Here is an 18,621-nt window from a genome sequence, read left to right on the forward strand (position 1 = left end):
ACGTTCCCATCTGTTGACTCAGGGATCGAGACGTGGCCGCACGTTCCGTTACATCCATGCGGATAAGATGACTGTCATCTCGACTGCTAGTGATACGAGGCCGTTGGGATCCAGCACGACGTTCCGTATTACTTTCCTGAACCCACCGATTCCATATTCTGCAAACAGTCATTGGATCTCGACCAACGCGAGCGCCAATGTCGCGATACGATAAACCGGAATCGCGATAGGCTACAATCCGACCTTTATCAAAGACGGAAACGTGATGGTAAGCATTTCTCCTCCTTACACGAGGCATCACAACAACGTTCCACCAGGCAACGCCGGTCAACTGCTGTTTTTGTATGAGAAGTGGGTTGGAAACGTTCCTCATGTCAGCACGTTGTAGGTGTCGCCACCGGCGCCAACCTTGTGTGAATGCTCTGTAAAGCTAATCATTTGCATATCACAGCATCTTCTTCGTCGGTTAAATTTCGCGTCTGTAGCACGTCATCTTCGTGGTGTTGCAGTTTTAATGGTCAGTAGTGTAGCTAAATGAACGCACTGACGAGGGTGCAAGTTCACCGAATGTTATTTGCGTATATATATATTTTTTTTTATTTTTGCTCAAGGCAGAATCGTATTTTCACATTTATATATTAGGAAGCAAACATGGATAAAAATGAGCTTTAACCACAAGATGGAAAATACAACGTTTCGTTAGGAGAAGCGGTTTCAACCATGTTGTATAAAACGTGTTTTATGTCTCCCAGATTTCACAGCTATTCTTACGATGCACTTTATACTTCTAATTTTATACTTCTCTGAACGAGGTGTTGCATTTGTTCGTCGTAAACCCGAAGGTCTTAGTGAAGACATCTCGGAGGAAATTGCCCCGTAATTCGACGCCTTGTGTATCGTGTTACATTATGGGCAACGTCCGATGTGCCTCAGACCTGCGGCAGCCTTGTAAGGTCAGTATTTTACCGCCACTCACGGTGCTGCGTTATTCAACAGGCCGAAATATTGGACGTGTTAATCATGAATCCTTCCCGCGGCGGCGGGCAGTCAGCCGGCAGAACAGCGCGTCCTGCCGCGCCACAGCCGGCGACCGTAAACACTCCAGCACTCCAGCCTCGCCGCGGACATGCGTGCACAGGTCGGCGCTCCGTGTTGCACCGAGATGGGGCGCTTCGATAATTCCTGAACGCTCAGCGTATATGTCTTTCATTTACATTACGAAATAATGCAGGTGCCTTTCCGCTATTTTGCATCGGCTCGTTAGAAATTTAAATTGCGCCCGTACATAATGTGTATTATGTTGCGAGATCTAATCGCTGATTGAATCGGGAGATAAGGAGGGAGAAGGTGGAGGGGAAGCGGTCTACTTTATGTATTCAGATCGGCTCGACTCTAAGTAGCGAAGAATTTAATTTGCATGAGGCATTGAGGTACGCATGAATCGAAAGCGTGCTGTACAATTGTATACGCGTTTGCAACGCTGTTGTGGAGCAAAAGGACTCTGCTAGGCGCAGCCTGTTCCGTTCCGGGATTGCTGTAACGCAGTACGCTCTCACCCCTCTCCGCCCTCTATGTCTCATATACATACTGGTCAAAACAAATGATGCGTATTGTTTTATTGTTAATACTGAACATAAGAAACAGATTTTTTTCTGTCAGGTACAGTTTATAATGGGTCACCCCCTCTAACATTTCCTGTTTTTTTATATAGAAATAACGGATACCATGTGTACTATCGATTCTTGTATAGGTGAACATTATATCAGCCGTCTAATTGAATGAACTTCATATGATTTTGCATACGATGTGTTATGTTTCGGGCTAAAATATGTAGAAATAAATTAATTTGTTAGTACTCTGGATGTACGGTTAAAATTACTGTTCTTTTACAAATAATTGAAATTACGAAATTTCTGCCATATTTAAAATTCATATTAATAATTGCACGCCGGCCGCGGTGGTCTCGCGGTTCTAGGCGCTCAGTCCGGAACCGCGCGACAGCTACGGTCGCAGGTTCGAATCCTGCCTCGGGCATGGATGTGTGTGATGTCCTTAGGTTAGTTAAGTTTAAGTAGTTCTAAGTTCTAGGGGACTGATGACCTAAGATGTTAAGTCCCATAGTGCTCAGAGCCAATAATTGCACAGTCTAAAGCTAATTATTAAATTTATTTCTGGATTTTTTTATAAAATAATTTGGTAAAGATTCTTCTCCTGCAGAGGAAGTTTGTAAACTCTTTTGCTTTGTAAACTAATTGAAATTGTGAGTACGGCAGAATGTAAGTAGTAGTGGTCATGCCTCTGATGGACTCGGACGTGTATTTCATTGTATCACTAATAATGTAATTTGTGGTGTGATAGAAGTGGAAATTGTGAAGTCGGTGTGATTTAGAAGAATGGGATGGAATAAATAGATATTCATAGCAACAGGCAAATCTTCTTCAGTTATTTCGTCTTCAGGAACCCACAACTTTATATCAAAATTGCAGCCGCAAGGATGTACCACTAGACACAACAAGAATTAAAACGAACAACAACAATAACAAGAAAATGAAGATAAGTAAAAAGTTTTTCTATTGTATATCTTACTCCTCTCGAAGCTTTCTATACTTTGTGAACACAGTAAGAAAATTTACACATCTACATTCGATAAACACAAAACTAGAACCTTACAAGAGGTCCCACTACAAACACCACAATTTCTTCTCACTTAATTGGTTATGTGACTATGTTTATAACTGGTTTAGGGACTAAGTATGAGTTTGATTTGAAAAACATTATTACTCTTTCTACTTTAAGACAACTTGATTCAATAATTTTGATTAACACCTTTTTATTAACCAATTAGCCCTCTTCGTAACTGTAGATGCTTTTGAATGTTGTTGGGCATACTCCTTACCAGATTGTCCAGATAAACACGTGGGATATTGTCCCATTCCTACACAGCGGCCTTTATGATGCCCTGTATGGTCTCCTGTGGAACAAGACGATTGAAAACCGCTCCTTTAACGTGCCTCATGCTTTCCCAAAGCCGGCCGCGGTGGCCGATCGGTTCTAGGAGCTTCAGTCCGGAACCGCGCGACTGCTACGGTCGCAGGTTCGAATGCTGCCTCGGGCATGGATGTATGTGACGTCCTTTTTGCTTTTTGCATTCTCAAAGCAGCCGAGATCTCGAGAATGTCGGGGCCATTACAAGCGACTGATTCTGTGCTCCACAAGGAAGGGGGGAGGGGGGGGAGGTGTTCAGAAGATTGTGCCGATGGGGGCGTGCATTGTCGTCTATCGGCGTGAATCCCTCTCCAATACGTTCACCAAATGGAGCCACAGTGCATCCAAAAATGTCGTCCCGATATTCCTCATCAGCCAGCCTCCCATTTACTGACACATGGAATGTCCTGCGGCCCTGTATTTAAAGCGACTTTCCAACGATTGTGGTTACAGTTTTGAAGTTTTGTGAATTGTGCAGCATTTTTCCCAAGATTTTAGAGAGGTGGTCTTAATGAGTTAACAGGGTGACTGGCTCACCCATGTTTTTTGTAAATGGTCAGCCGGTCACATTTGCCTATGCTGTTGTCTTAGCTCCTCTTTGTTTTACTTGTACTTTAATCCATTATATAGCACTTTACACCCTTTCTCCGTTGTCTTCAGACGTGTGAGATGGAGTGATGTGTAAGTCAATGCGAGTGAGGTGGGAATGAGTGCATTAGTATCGTTTTGTTTGTTTCATCCTCACTGCGTGCAACAATTTCAGAGATTTTATCCACATTCGTTTCTTTTAGCATATCCCAAGGCAATCAGACCTCGCCGTTGAGCACTAATAAAGTGGAAACACACACACACACACACACACACACACACACACAAATAAAGCCAAAAAAGCTTCGTTGTTTTTTGCAAAAATCTAAGTACTACATAGAAACAACAGAACATTCATGTTTTACAGAATCAACATGCCTGTTTGAATACTCCGTGTGTAGTATTTATATTTTTACGCCTTTTTTGGCTTATTGCTTTCTTAATTTATTATATTTACACATGATGGTTCGATGTGCTTGAAATATTTTTTTGTACATATGTCCTCAAGGTGGCCATCACAGATTGAAATTAATTACCTAGTGTAAAATATTGTGGTCCGCAACTGGAATAAATATATTAACAAAGATGTTATAGTTACTTCTATGTGCTGTATCCTATATTAAATGAAATCTTTTTAGAACATTAGTGTAGTTGCCTGTACATAATGTGAAATACGTAGCATATCAGGTTGAATGTAAGAGAAGGCCAGACGTTCCCAATCTTGCGAGGATAAATAAATAAGTAAATTAAAATAAATTAATATATTGAGAGAATTCTGGGAAAGGGCAGCGCATCTATAAAGCATCCTGCATACAGAACGCATTCGCGACCAAGTAATGAGCACTGCTCGTGAGTTTGGGGTCCTCTCCGGGTCGAATAAATGAAGACATGGAAGCCATTCAAAGGCTTGCTGCGGTATTTATTATTCGATCCTTACGGAGCGCTCCGTGAGCTTATATGGGAATTCTCAGTGGTAAGAAGATGATGATGTCGCGAAACGCTGTTGGTGTTGTTTAGCTAACCAGCACTTGCCGCTTACTACAGAAATATTGTAGGCGTACTGTCTCCAATTTTTACCTCACGTGTGGACCTTAAAGACAAAAAATAGGGGGGATTAGGACACGTGCAGAGGCACATCACATTACTTACCTCCATTTGCCAGTAACAACAACCAACTGGGTGACAAGCAACGGTACACCACGCAGTGTATACTGGATTGCGATCTGTGTACATATACACTGCCGCAAAAAAAATTAGTACACCCTTTTGGAGGTTTCCATTTCACTCCACATTTATTGCTGGAACAGTGCGTATGGAGTACATGAAATGATTACATCTATAGATCAACAGCGCAATCTGTTCTAAGGTACCAGGTATCGCGTCATACTGAAATACGTGGTGTACCTTAACGGAGGGCAGTACAGGCAAACTCCCGTCCAGTCATCCTGATTTAGAGTAAGTCTTTCCTTGTCTATTTTGGCCTAAAATTTCGAGTTTTCGACGATTACAACCATCGCCATCGTCAGTAGCAGTTCATCACTTAAAAAGAGACATGGTTCGCTAAGAGATGAGGAGTCGTGCGAATCACTTCTCATCCCACCAAATCCCACACGTGCTCGACTGGAGACAAGTCCAGAGATCATGCTGGCCAGGGAAGTTGCTGCACGTCTTGCACAGCACGTTGAGTTTCACGGACAGTGAGTGGGTAAGCATCGACCTGTTGGAACAACACATCACCTTCCTAGAGCAAGAAAAGCAAAATAACGGTTCTAACAAAATTCTGCACTTACCGAGCGCTGGTTAGCTACCCCTCCAGAAACACCAAAGGTGAACGAGAGTTGTAGATTACCACACCCCAGACCATAAGGCCTAGGTTGGGGTCAGTTTGTCTTGGTCGAATGCACTCTACGAGACAGACTTCGCTAGGTCTACGTAGTAAGCGTAAACTGTGGTGACACAGCCAGACACCACACTTGCTAGGTGGTAGCCTTTAAATCGGCCGCGGTCCGTTAGTATACGTCGGACCCGCGTGTCGCCACTATCAGTGACTGCAGACAGAGCGCCGCCACACGGCAGGTCTAGAGAGACTTCCTAGCACTCGCCCCAGTGGTACAACCGACTTTGCTAGCGATGGTTCACTGACAAAATACGCTCTCATTTGCCGAGACGATAGTTAGCATAGCCTTCAGCTACGTCATTTGCTACGACATAGCAAGGCGCCATTACCAGTTACTATTGATGCTGTAAAACATGTACCGTCAAGAGCGACGTTCACCATTTATGGATTAAAGTTAAGTATTCCACCAGCTACGTCAGTTTTTTCTACAGTCTAATTTCCAGACCTCAAGCCAGCCTGCGTGAGCTAAAACGCGTGCCTTTCGGCATGCTCTCATACCGGTGTTGGCTCTCCTGCCAACCCACAACATAAACGACCATCACTTTCGTGCAGGCAGAACCTGCTTTCATCGCTGAAGATCACATCGATGCTGTGCCCTGAGTGGAAGACGGGCTATAGGTGTGTGTGCCCTTAGTCCCACTGGTAATAAACGGTTCGCAACCATTCGTGTTGACACGTCTGAGCCCACAAGCCCTCTTATCTTTGCTGTGGAAGCTATATAATTTGCCAGCACTGCCCACAATACGACGATCCTGGTTGTCGTTTGTGCTGGGTGGACGTCCAGAACCTCGTCTATAGCTGTGAGAATGTTCACGTGTCTATTGATACCAGCATCGTTGCACAACTGACACAGCACGTCCAACTTGGGGTGGCAGTTCTCCGAAAGGACCATTCCTCCATACGGACGGCCACAATATAACCCCTTTCAAACTCGCTCAGTTGGCTGTAGGAAACACGAGTGCACCTCTGTGGCAGGGTTGCTTGCTTGCTTCTCACATTTGCACCACACTGAGCCTTCTGCTGTGAGCATTCCGCATTAAAGGGTAGACACAGAAGGCACTGTTGTGGCTATGCCACCACGCTCTGTGTTGCCGGACGACTCTGAAACCATTACGAGGTGCATTCAAGTTCTAAGGCCTCCGATTTTTTTTCTAATTAACTACTCACCCGAAATCGATGAAACTGGCGTTACTTCTCAACGTAATCGCCCTGCAGACGTACACATTTTTCACAACGCTGACGCCATGATTCCATGGCAGCGGCGAAGGCTTCTTTAGGAGTCCGTTTTGACCACTGGAAAATCGCTGAGGCAATAGCAGCACGGCTGGTGAATGTGCGGCCACGGAGAGTCTCTTTCATTGTTGGAAAAAGCCAAAAGTCAGTAGGAGCCAGGTCAGGTGAGTAGGGAGCATGAGGAATCACTTCAAAGTTGTTATCACGAAGAAACTGTTGCGTAACGTTAGCTCGATGTTGTCTTGGTGAAACAGCACACGCGCAGCCCTTCCCGGACGTTTTTGTTGCAGTGCAGGAAGGAATTTGTTCTTCAAAACATTTTCGTAGGATGCACCTGTTACCGTGGTGCCCTTTGGAATGCAATGGGTAAGGACTACGCCCTCGCTGCCCCTCAACATGGACACCATCATTTTTTCAGCAGTGGCGGTTACCCGAAATTTTTTTGGTGGCTGTGAATCTGTGTGCTTCCATTGAGCTGACTGGCGCTTTTTTTCTGGATTGAAAAATGGCACCCACGTCTCATCCATTGTCACAACCGACGAAAAGAAAGTCCCATTCATGCTGTCGTTGCACGTCAACATTGCTTGACAACATGCCACACGAGCAGCCGTGTGGTCGTCGGTCAGCATTCGTGGCACCCACCTGGATGACACTTTTCGCATTTTCAGGTCGTCATGCAGGGTTGTGTGCACGGAACCCACAGAAATGCCAACTCTGGAGGCGATCTGTTCAACAGTCATTTGGCGATCCCCCAAAACAATTCTCTCCACTTTCTCGATCATGTCGTCAGACCGGCTTGTGCAAGCCCAAGGTTGTTTCGGTTTGTTGTAACACAATGTTCTGCCTTCATTAAACTGTTGCACCCACGAACGCACTTTCTACACATCCATAACTTCATCACCACATGTCTCCTTCAACTGTCGATGAATTTCAATTGGTTTCACACCACGCAAATTCAGAAAACGAATGATTGCACGCTGTTCAAGTAAGGACAACGTCGCCATTTTAAGTATTTAAAACAGTTCTCATTCTCGCCGCTGGCGGTAAAATTCCATCTGCCGTACGGTGCTGCCATCTCTGGGACGTATTGACAATGAACGCGGCCTCATTTTAAAACAATGCGCATGTTTATATCTCTTTCCTGTCCGGAGAAAAAAAATCGGAGGCCTTAGAACTTGATTGCACCTCGTATTAGAAAAATCTCTGTACCCCAGATGTCATGTGCCGTCGTCGGATCAAAATCCACGTCGTCTTTCCGGGTGTACTAATTTCTTCCGACAATGTATGGGTAGACGTAGCATTCCATTCATTTCAAGAGGTCTCTATCCAAGTCGAGGTTTTTATTCAAGGTGACACACGTCGCAAACGTCTGCGCGCTTGCCCAGAACTCTCCGCGGCGACATCAGAAACATTACGCTCTTCCTGCCCAGGAAAATGACAAGTGCGACAGCGGTGAGAATCGCGGTACCTCGTGGGTGGCCCGCCTACGACGACCACACTAATTGTGACTTAGTGCTCATTAAGGGGCGCTGCACAGGCACTGCGACGACTCGCGCAGGCGCACTTTGTGGCCCAGAAGTGTCCATAAAGAAAAGCCCAGGCCGAGGACACCGTTATGGAGGAATCATATCTGCGGCAGCGTGACCGCGACCTGAAATTTCGTTAAAATTCTCGCGACCCTACCACCATTGTTATAATTCCCTCTCCCGTCAAGCAGCCATTACCTTTCCCCGCGGTCGCTGGCTTCCACGTGAAGCACTGTTATTACGAGCAAACGGCAACGTCAAACGCTAACGTCGCTTCCGCCTCCTAAAGCGTAATGACCGTCGATCTTCCACGAAACTCTCGTGACAGAATTATGACTCCTCGAGTACCACAACAGAGATACGTAACAGCTGTTAAGAGGGTACTTTAAAACTGTCGAGAAACGCCGCGTAACGACAGGTCTGGTTGCTGTAGTATTCCATTGTTGTACCAGAACGTGTCCTACGAATGGATTCGCTAGTCTTACGTATGGGCAAGTGAACTCACACTCCTAAGAAGCATTCCGTCCACTGTCTTTGAGTTCTTAAAGTGGATAAGTAACACCACTACAGATGTGACATGTGTTCTTAGCAGACAGCCTGTTCAACTGACACGAGGGTTCCCAGCTCGACAAAGCATGGAAACCACTTATTTCACTTCTGCGTTCTCAGAGGAGTTATTGTTCTGAGTCTTCACTACCAGGCATTTCAACACGTGCCATCCATTTAATAATCAACCCCATAATTAGTAGTTAATATGGATTTTTTAGCGCTGCGCTTGCTTTTACCATGGAGGTGTAATAAGGAGAGGTGGTGCTAAAGATTTACCACTGAACGACGCTTTAAAGCATGCTCCGCCATACTGAATGCCCTAAAACATTAGCAGACTCTTTCGATTGGTTCTTGATCTTAATTTCTGTCGTGTGCACGCAAAAGGTGTGTTAAATGTTACTATCATTTCACGAATAACGCAGTGTCAGTGTGTTAAATGTTACTATCATTTCACGAATAACGCAGTGTCAGTAAGGCATTTTCAGACATTTTTCTGGTCTAGAACAAGTAATACGACGCATTTAGCCTCTTTAATGTAATTTTATTTTTGTCGTAGGTTTCGAATAAAGAGAAATAGATAATGCACAAAACTGCTTTCGTAATCCAGCATTTTCATTTATATGCACTGATGAAACTGATGTTCGATCTATGTCCGCTTCCCGGAAATGCTGGGAACATATTTTGCAATCTTGATCGGTTTCCAATCTTAGTTTCTCAAAGCATTCGCCTATACAGCTTTTCGAGTTGGGCAGATAGGCAATCTAAAGACGAATGTTAGAAATAAAACTGCTGCATTAAACGTAAACAGTGCAACCAAAATTTGTGTATATAAAAGAAAATATCTCTTGAACGAGTCCAGTTCAAATGGCTCTGAGTACTATGGGACTCAACTGCTGTGGTCATCAGTCCCCTAGAACTTAGAACTACTTAAACCTAACTAACCTAAGGACATCACACACATCCATGCCCGAGGCAGGATTCGAACCTGCGACCGTAGCGGTCGTGCGGTTCCAGACTGTAGCGCCTTTAACCGCTCGGCCACTCCGGCCGGCACGAGTCCAGTTACGAATGAGTTGTGATTCCATTGCACTTTTGACTACAAGCAGGATGATTAGCACACCTGTAAATGACGCAAGTTGGCGTTTATGATCACAACACTTCCACCAGAAAAATGAAGTCAGGGCCGTATGTACCAAGAAAGGACGCACATGGGAAAGGAGTTCAGTGTCACAGTAACTCCGACTGGTGAGGGCATCATGTTCAAAGATGAGGTCAATACTCTCGTGCAACATTATGTTTGTGCCCTCATGAAAGTTCTCCTTATTATACTTTTATTATTAAAAGTCAACGGCTTTTGCTCTTAGTGTTTTGCCTGTGACTGACTCCCTTGTTGCCGACATAGAGTAGAAATATCTCGAGAGCGAGCACTGCGTTCTGCTGATGTTGTCAACATTAAGCTGAAACTGTCACGTGATCTCAGGTCGACTTGTTTGTTTAAGGCTAATTAACATTGATCGTCAAGCACGTCATTTCACGTCACGTTAAAATATTTCACGATGCATTTTAAATGGCGGCATTCACACAGGTCGACAACCGACAGTCAAGTCAAATCACGACCCGTTAAGGTTCCTCGGGAAGGAAGTTTTGACGGTATCGCTACCTGTTACCAACGTAAGGGTAACTTACTTTCGCCGCCGTCTCTCATGATACAGCATTTTACTTTGTGCTTTTGTGTCCTCGTAATACTTAATTTATTATTACGCTATGTTTTCGTGGCAAATCGCAAATGCTCCCAGACGACTTGTACATTCTTCTCCATTCAGTGTCTTTACACGACCGAGATGAATTATCTTTACAATAACAGAACACAGCTGACGCCCATAATGAATATAAATAAAAACATAATTTAACGAAACAATTTCCATTAAGTAACGTTGTTGTTGTTGTTGTGGTCTTCAGTCCTGAGACTGGTTTGATGGAGCTCTCCATGCTACTCTATCCTGTGCAAGCTTTTTCATCTCCCAGTACCTACTGCATCCTACATCCTTCTGAACCTGCTTAGTGTATTCATCTCTTGGTCTCCCTCTACGATTTTTACCCTCCACGCTGCCCTCCAATACTGAATTGGTGATCCCTTGATGCCTCAGAACATGTCCTACCAACCGATCCCTTCTTCTGGTCAAGTTGTGCCACAAACTTCTCTTCTCCCCAATCCTATTCAGTACTTCCTCATTAGTTATGTGATCTACCCATCTAATCTTCAGCATTCTTCTGTAGCACCACATTTCGAAAGCGCCTATTCTCTTCTTGTCCAAACTAGTTATCGTCCATGTTTCACTTCCATACATGGCTACACTCCATACGAATACTTTCAGAAATGACTTCCTGACACTTAAATCAATACTGGATGTTAACAAATTTCTCTTCTTCAGAAACGCTTTCCTTGCCATTGCCAGCCTACATTTTATATCCTTTCTACTTCGACCATCATCAGTTATTTTGCTCCCCAAATAGCAAAATTCCTTTACTGCTTTAAGTGCCTCATTTCCTAATCTAATTCCCTCAGCATCACCCGACTTAATTAGACTACATTTCGTTATCCTTGTTTTGCTTTTGTTGATGTTCATGTTATATCCGCCTTTCAAGACACTCTCCATTCCATTCAACTGCTCTTCCAAGTCCTTTGCTGTCTCTGACAGAATTACAATGTCATCGGCGAACCTCAAAGTTTTTATTTCTTCTCCATGAATTTTAATACCTACTCCGAATTTTTCTTTTGTTTCTTTTACTACTTGCTCAATATACAGATTGAACAACATCGGGGAGAGGCTACAACCCTGTCTTACTCCCTTCCCAACCACTGCTTCCCTTTCATGTCCCTCGACTCTTATAACTGCCATCTGGTTTCTGTACAAATTGTAAATAGCCTTTCGCTCCCTGTATTTTACCCCTGCCACCTTTAGAATTTGAAAGAAAGTATTCCAGTCAACATTGTCAAAAGCTTTCTCTAAGTCTACAAATGCTAGAAACGTAGGTTTGCCTTTCCTTAATCTTTCTTCTAAAATACGTCGTAAGGTCAGTATTGCCTCACGTGTTCCAGTGTTTCTATGGAATCCAAACTGATCTTCCCCGAGGTTGGCTTCTACTAGTTTTTCCATTCGTCTGTAAAGAATTCGTGTTAGTATTTTGCAGCTGTGACTTATTAAACTGATAGTTCGGCAATTTTCACATCTGTCAACACATGCTTTCTTTGGGATTGGAATTATTGTATTCTTCTTGAAGTCTGAGGGTATTTCGCCTGTTTCATACATCTTGCTCACCAGATGGTAGAGTTTTGTCAGGACTGGCTCTCCCACGGCCGTCAGTAGTTCCAATGGAATATTGTCTACTCCGGGGGCCTTGTTTCGACTCAGGTCTTTCAGTGCTCTGTCAAACTTTTCACGCAGTATCATATCTCCCATTTCGTCTTCATCTACATCCTCTTCCATTTCCATAATATTGTCCTTAAGTACATCGCCCTTGTATAGACCCTCTATATACTCCTTCAACCTTTCTGCATTCCCTTCTTTGCTTAGAAATGGGTTTCCATCTGAACTCTTGATATTCATGCAAGTCGTTCTCTTATCTCCAAAGGTCTCTTTAATTTTCCTGTAGGCGGTATCTATCTTACCCCTAGTGAGATAGGCCTCTACATCCTTACATTTGTCCTCTAGCCATCCCTGCTTAGCCATTTTGCACTTCCTGTCGATCTCATTTTTGAGACGTTTGTATTCCTTTTTGCCTGCTTCACTTACTACATTTTTATATTTTCTCCTTTCATCAATTAAATTCAATATTTCTTCTGTTACCCAAGGATTTCTACTAGCCCTCGTCTTTTTACCTACTTTATCCTCTGCTGCCTTCACTACTTCATCCCTCAAAGCTACCCATTCTTCTTCTACTGTATTTATTTCCCCCATTCCTGTCAATTGCTCCCTTATGCTCTCCCTGAATCTCTGTACAGCCTCTGGTTCTTTTAGTTTATCCAGGTCCCACCTCCTTAAATTCCCACCTTTCTGCAGTTTCTTCAGTTTTAATCTACAGGTCATAACCAATAGATTGTGGTCAGAGTCCACATCTGCCCCTGGAAATGTCTTACAATTTAAAACCTCGTTCCTAAATCTCTGTCTTACCATTATATAATCTGATACCTTTTAGTATCTCCAGGGTTCTTCCATGTATACAACCTTCTTTCATGATTCTTAAACCAAGTGTTAGTTATGAGTATGTTGTGCTCTGTGCAAAATTCTACCAGGCGGCTTCCTCTTTCATTTCTTAGCCCCAATCCATATTCACCTACTATGTTTCCTTCTCTTCCTTTTCCTACACTCGAATTCCAGTCACCCATGACTATTAAATTTTCGTCTCCCTTCAGCTTTAAGGAAGGAAAAAATAGAATTGCTTATGATGTTATTTGTTACAAAAGGAAAATAACGTAATAGATAAGGTAAATAGTTATTCCTTTTTAACTACTGTTTGAAGTGTTTGTATTTATATAGTTTCCCTAGCAAATAAATGTCGATGGTCTGAAATGTTGTTTCACTACCTAGCAATGGCTCTGAGCACTATGGGACTCAACTGCTGAGGTCATTAGTCCCCTAGAACTTAGAACTAGTTAAACCTAACAAACCTAAGGACATCACAAACATCCATGCCCGAGGCAGGATTCGAACCTGCGACCGTAGCGGTCTTGCGGTTCCAGACTGCAGCGCCTTTAACCGCACGGCCACTTCGGCCGGCTCACTACCTAGCACTTTAACAAATAACATTGACGTAGAACATACGTTATGAAGTTTTCTTTGGGCATTAATAAACTTTGTCGTTGTTAGTTCCTCAGTTCCGATACCATGCTCCCAGTTTTTCTCCTCGGATTGTAATTCGTAGCCTCACTTTCATCGTTCGGTAAGGGCTAAGCAAATTAACGTGACGTGATTTGGCGGGCACTGTAAATGCACGCTGACGTGACATTGCAGTGACATGATGACCGTTAATTTTCTCTTCAAAGCTAAGAGTCCAGTTTATTAAAGATATCACGTGCAAATTGTTATGGTGCCTACAGATCACCTGTATCAAATCAACAACATGTGCTAAGGGAATCTGTCTGTACTAGTAATGTAAAGACATTCAAAATTTATAGGACGTATTGTAGAGAAACCTACGCCGTCCCGACAGCACGTGATCATGGTGGCAGTGTACGTTGACAACATAAAATCAATTCTGCGTATCTGACTGCTCACTTCATAGATATTTGGACTATGTGGTTGCCGACATTGTTCTCTCTGAGCCACAAGCGTTTACTTCGCACTATTCTGTGAAGCAGTTTAAATTCTGCCAACGGCTCATCTAGAAAATTGTAAGGTTATCACCTAAAATCTCAGAAGAATAAATAGTATCATCGCCGATTCGCACCCGAAAGATTGGATATTGACGTTTCTTGCCTGCCTCCTTCGTGGGATCGTAAACCTGGAATCCTTTGACCGATTTTTAGATTCAAATGTAATTATCACGACTGTTTTTTAACTTCTGTGGTAGTGAACATAGAGGCTTGTATGAAAGCATTACATACTAAAATACAGAAGTAATGGGAAATTTTGTTGGTGGTTAAAGTTAGCATGATTTGTGGATACACTGACCGGCCTATCTTCCGTCACAGCTGTCAACTACCATTCCCTTTGAAGTCATCATCATCATCATCATCATCATCATCATCATCATTTAAGACATTATGCCTTTCAGCGTTCAGTCTGGAGCATAGCCCCCCTTATACAGTTCCTCCATGATCCCCTATTCAGTGCTAACATTGGTGCCTCTTCTGATGTTAAACCTATTACTTCAAAATCATTCTTAACCGAATCCAGGTACCTTCTCCTCGGTCTGCCCGACTCCTCCTACCCTCTACTGCTGAATCCATGAGTCTCTTGGGTAACCTTGCTTCTCCCATGCGTGTAACATGACCCCACCATCTAAGCCTGTTCGCCCTGACTGCTACATCTATAGAGTTCATTCCCCGTTTTTCTTTGATTTCCTCATTGTGGACACCCTCCTGCCATTGTTCCCATCTACTAGTACCTGCAATCATCCTAGCTACTGTCATATCCGTAACCTCAACCTTGTTGATAAGGTAACCTGAATCCACCCAGCTTTCGCTCCCATACAACAAAGTTGGTCGAAAGATTGAACGGTGCACAGATAACTTAGTCTTGGTACTGACTTCCTTCTTGCAGAAGAGAGTAGATCGTAGCTGAGCGCTCACTGCATTAGCTTTGCTACACCTCGCTTCCAGTTCCTTCACTATGTTGCCATCCTGTGAGAATATGCATCCTAAGTACTTGAAACAGTCCACCTGTTCTAACTTTGTTCCTCCTATTTGGCACTCAATCCGTTTATATTTCTTTCCCACTGACATTACTTTCGTTTTGGACATGCTAATCTTCATACCATAGTCCTTACATTTCTGATCTAGCTCTGAAATATTACTTTGCAAACTTTCAATCGAATCTGCCATCACAACTAAGTCATCCGCATATGCAAGACTGCTTATTTTGTGTTCACATATCTTAATCTCACCCAGCCGGTCTATTGTTTTCAACATATGATCCATAAATAATATGAACAACAGTGGAGACAGGTTGCAGCCTTGTCTTACCCCTGAAACTACTCTGAACCATGAACTCAATTTACCGTCAACTCTAACTGCTGCCTGACTATCCGTGTAAAGACCTTTAATTGCTTGCAAAAGTTTGCCTCCTATTCCATAATCTTGTAGAACAGACAATAACTTCCTCCTAGGAACCCGGTCATATGCCTTTTCTAGATCTATAAAGCATAGATACAATTCCCTGTTCCACTCATAACACTTCTCCATTATTTGCCGTAAGCTAAAGATCTGGTCCTGACAACCTCTAAGAGGCCTAAACCCACACTGATTTTCATCCAATTGGTCCTCAACTAATACTCGCACTTTCCTTTCAACAACACCTGAGAAGATTTTACCCACAACGCTAATTAAAGAGGTACCTCTGTAGTTGTTACAATCTTTTCTGTTTCCATGTTTAAAGATTGGTGTGATTACTGCTTTTGTCCAGTCTGATGGAACCTGTCCCAACTCCCAGGCCATTTCAATTATCCTGTGTAGCCATTTAAGACCTGACATTCCACTGTATTTGATGAGTTCCGACTTAATTTCATCCACCCCAGCCGCTTTATTGCACTGCAATCTATTGACCATTTTTTCCACTTCCTCAAATGTGATCCTATTTCCATCATCATTCCTATCCCATTCTACCTCGAAATCTGAAACATTACTGATGCATTTTCACCTACATTGAGCAACTCTTCAAAATATTCCCTCCATCTGCCCAAGGCATCCACAGGATTCACCAGCAGTTTTCCTGACCCGTCCAAAGTACTTGTCATTTCCTTCTTACCTCCCTTTCGAAGACCGTTAATTATACTCCAGAATGGTTTTGCAGCAGCTTGAACCATAGTCTCCAACCTGTTTCCAAAGTCTTCCCACGATTTCTTCTTGGATGCTGCAATTATCTGTTTGGCTTTGTTTCTTTCTTCAACATAACTTTCTCTGTCTACCTGTGTTCTGGTATGTAGCCATTTTTGATACGCCTTCTTTTTCCTTTTACAGGCTGCCTTGACTGTATCATTCCACCAAGCTGTTTGCTTCATCCTACTTTTACACACTACTGTTCCAAGACATTCTTTAGCCACTTCTAGTACTGTGTCCCTGTACCTTGTCCATTCCTTTTCCAATGACTGTAATTGACTACATTCAACTAACTGGTACCTTTCTGAGATCGCTGTTATGTACTTGTGCCTGATTTCCTTATCCTGAAGTTTCTCCACTCTTATCCTCCTACATGTGGACCTGACCTCCTGCACTTTCGGCCTCACAATCCCAATTTCACTGCAGATTAAATAATGATCAGTGTCATCCAAGAATCCCCTGAATACACATGTGTCCCTCACATCCTCCCTGAATTCCTGATCTGTTATTATATAGTCAATGACAGATCTGGTTCCCCTGCCTTCCCAAGTATACCGGTGAATGTTCTTATGCTTAAAAAAGGAATTTGTGGTTACTAAGCCCATACTGGCACAGAAATCCAAGAGTTGTTTCCCGTTCCTGTTGGCCTCCATATCCTCTCCAAATTTACCCATAACCTTTTCATACCCTTCTGTTCGATTTCCAATCCTGGCGTTAAAATCACCCATGAGCAGAACACTGTCCTTGTCCTTTACTCTAACAACTACATCACTGAGTGTCTCATAAAAACTATCCATCTTATATTGATCTGTCCCTTCACAATGCGAATATACTGACACAATCCTAATTTTCTTGCTAGACACTGTCAAATCTATCCACATCAGTCGTTCGTTTACATACCTTACTGCAACTACGCTGGGTTCCATTTCTTTCCTGTTGTAAAGCCCTACACCCCATTGTGCTATTCCTGCTTTGACTCCTGACAGGTAGACCTTGTATTCTCCCACTTCCTCTTCTTTCTCACCCCTTACCAGAATGTCACTAACAGCTAAAACGTCCAGCCCCATCTTACTTGCAGCCTCTGCCAGCTCTACCTTCTTCCCAGAGTAGCCCCCATTGATATTAATAGCTCCCCATCTCATTACCATTTGTTTGCCAAGTCGTATCTCATGAGTCCCTGGTTTGTCAGTTAGAGGTGGGACTCCGTCACCTCCAAGGGTCCGAGGCATTTTGCTCTGATTGTAGCTAGCATCATATTTAAAGTACCAGGGAAGCAGGTTGCTAGCCTTACTTGCCCCGAGTCCCATTGGGTTTTACCCTTAACGGCTGAGGGACTAACCGGTGGATTTGGTAGTCTTTGCCGTATGAGCACAAAGGTGACCACGACTCAGAATATGTCCGAGATGCCCAGCCTTATTCCAAAGTTACTGGTATCCCGACTGTCGGGACCACTTACTTGGCCACTCATACGTTGCCCGTGGTTCATGAACCAGGACATGACTACAGGAACCCACACCATGAACCACCCCCTTTGAAGTCAATGTTTCGAAAACACAACGAAACTTTGACCACCCAGAAATAGATATATTGCGCTAAAGTTTTCTTAAGTGCTTTACTAAGCCTTATAAAAAACCAAGTACCGTATATAAATCAGTGTGATCCATCTTCCAAATCGTAAATATAATAAAAGTTACTAGGCTAGATTATCAGACACAGCTCCAAATTTAGTTAAGCGCATACCTCCAATTTCATCCATCGTCGTTTCAAGGCATCCGGTGCAGTTAAAACTAAAGTTATCTGATCTTCATTTATCGAGTCCATATCTGGTATTCATGGCCAAACAAAGTTGATTCCTGATTTCCAGAGATATTTTACATTATATATTATACTTGAATCACTGCCTGAACCACAATAGTTTGCAATTTGAGTAATATATGACTGACATTTTTTTCATTATTGCAGGCACATTAACAATTACAAATTAGCCTTCGTCTGCATACTGATGGTTAATGGTTGTGTTGCTTAGTTCTACAATGTCACTGTCAATGGCTTCAACACTGTTCAGTAGGTAACAGTAACCAGTGATCAAAGTAACTTCGAAACAGAAAAATCGTGTACATGACCTCAAAAATTGTAATAAGCTGGCTGATCCGTTCTGAGACCCGGGACAAAGATCGGATTTAATTTAAGGAAAACACGTGGAAGGGTGGCCCAACTTGATGGGGCACTTACCATTCCCAAACAAATATTTTTTATTAATAACAATTCTATCACGAGACAACCAACAGTTACCAAGATTCTAGCTA

General features: G+C 43.1%; 1 protein-coding gene across 1 annotated transcript in view; it reads left to right on the plus strand.

Annotated features, from left to right (window-relative positions):
• Window positions 1-18,621, plus strand: part of LOC124612643 (protein slit) — an 814,493-nt gene that overhangs the window by 564,124 nt on the left and 231,748 nt on the right. The window lies entirely within an intron of this gene.

Source organism: Schistocerca americana, chromosome 4 (assembly GCF_021461395.2).
Source record: "Schistocerca americana isolate TAMUIC-IGC-003095 chromosome 4, iqSchAmer2.1, whole genome shotgun sequence".
NCBI classification, from domain to species: Eukaryota; Metazoa; Arthropoda; class Insecta; order Orthoptera; family Acrididae; genus Schistocerca; species Schistocerca americana.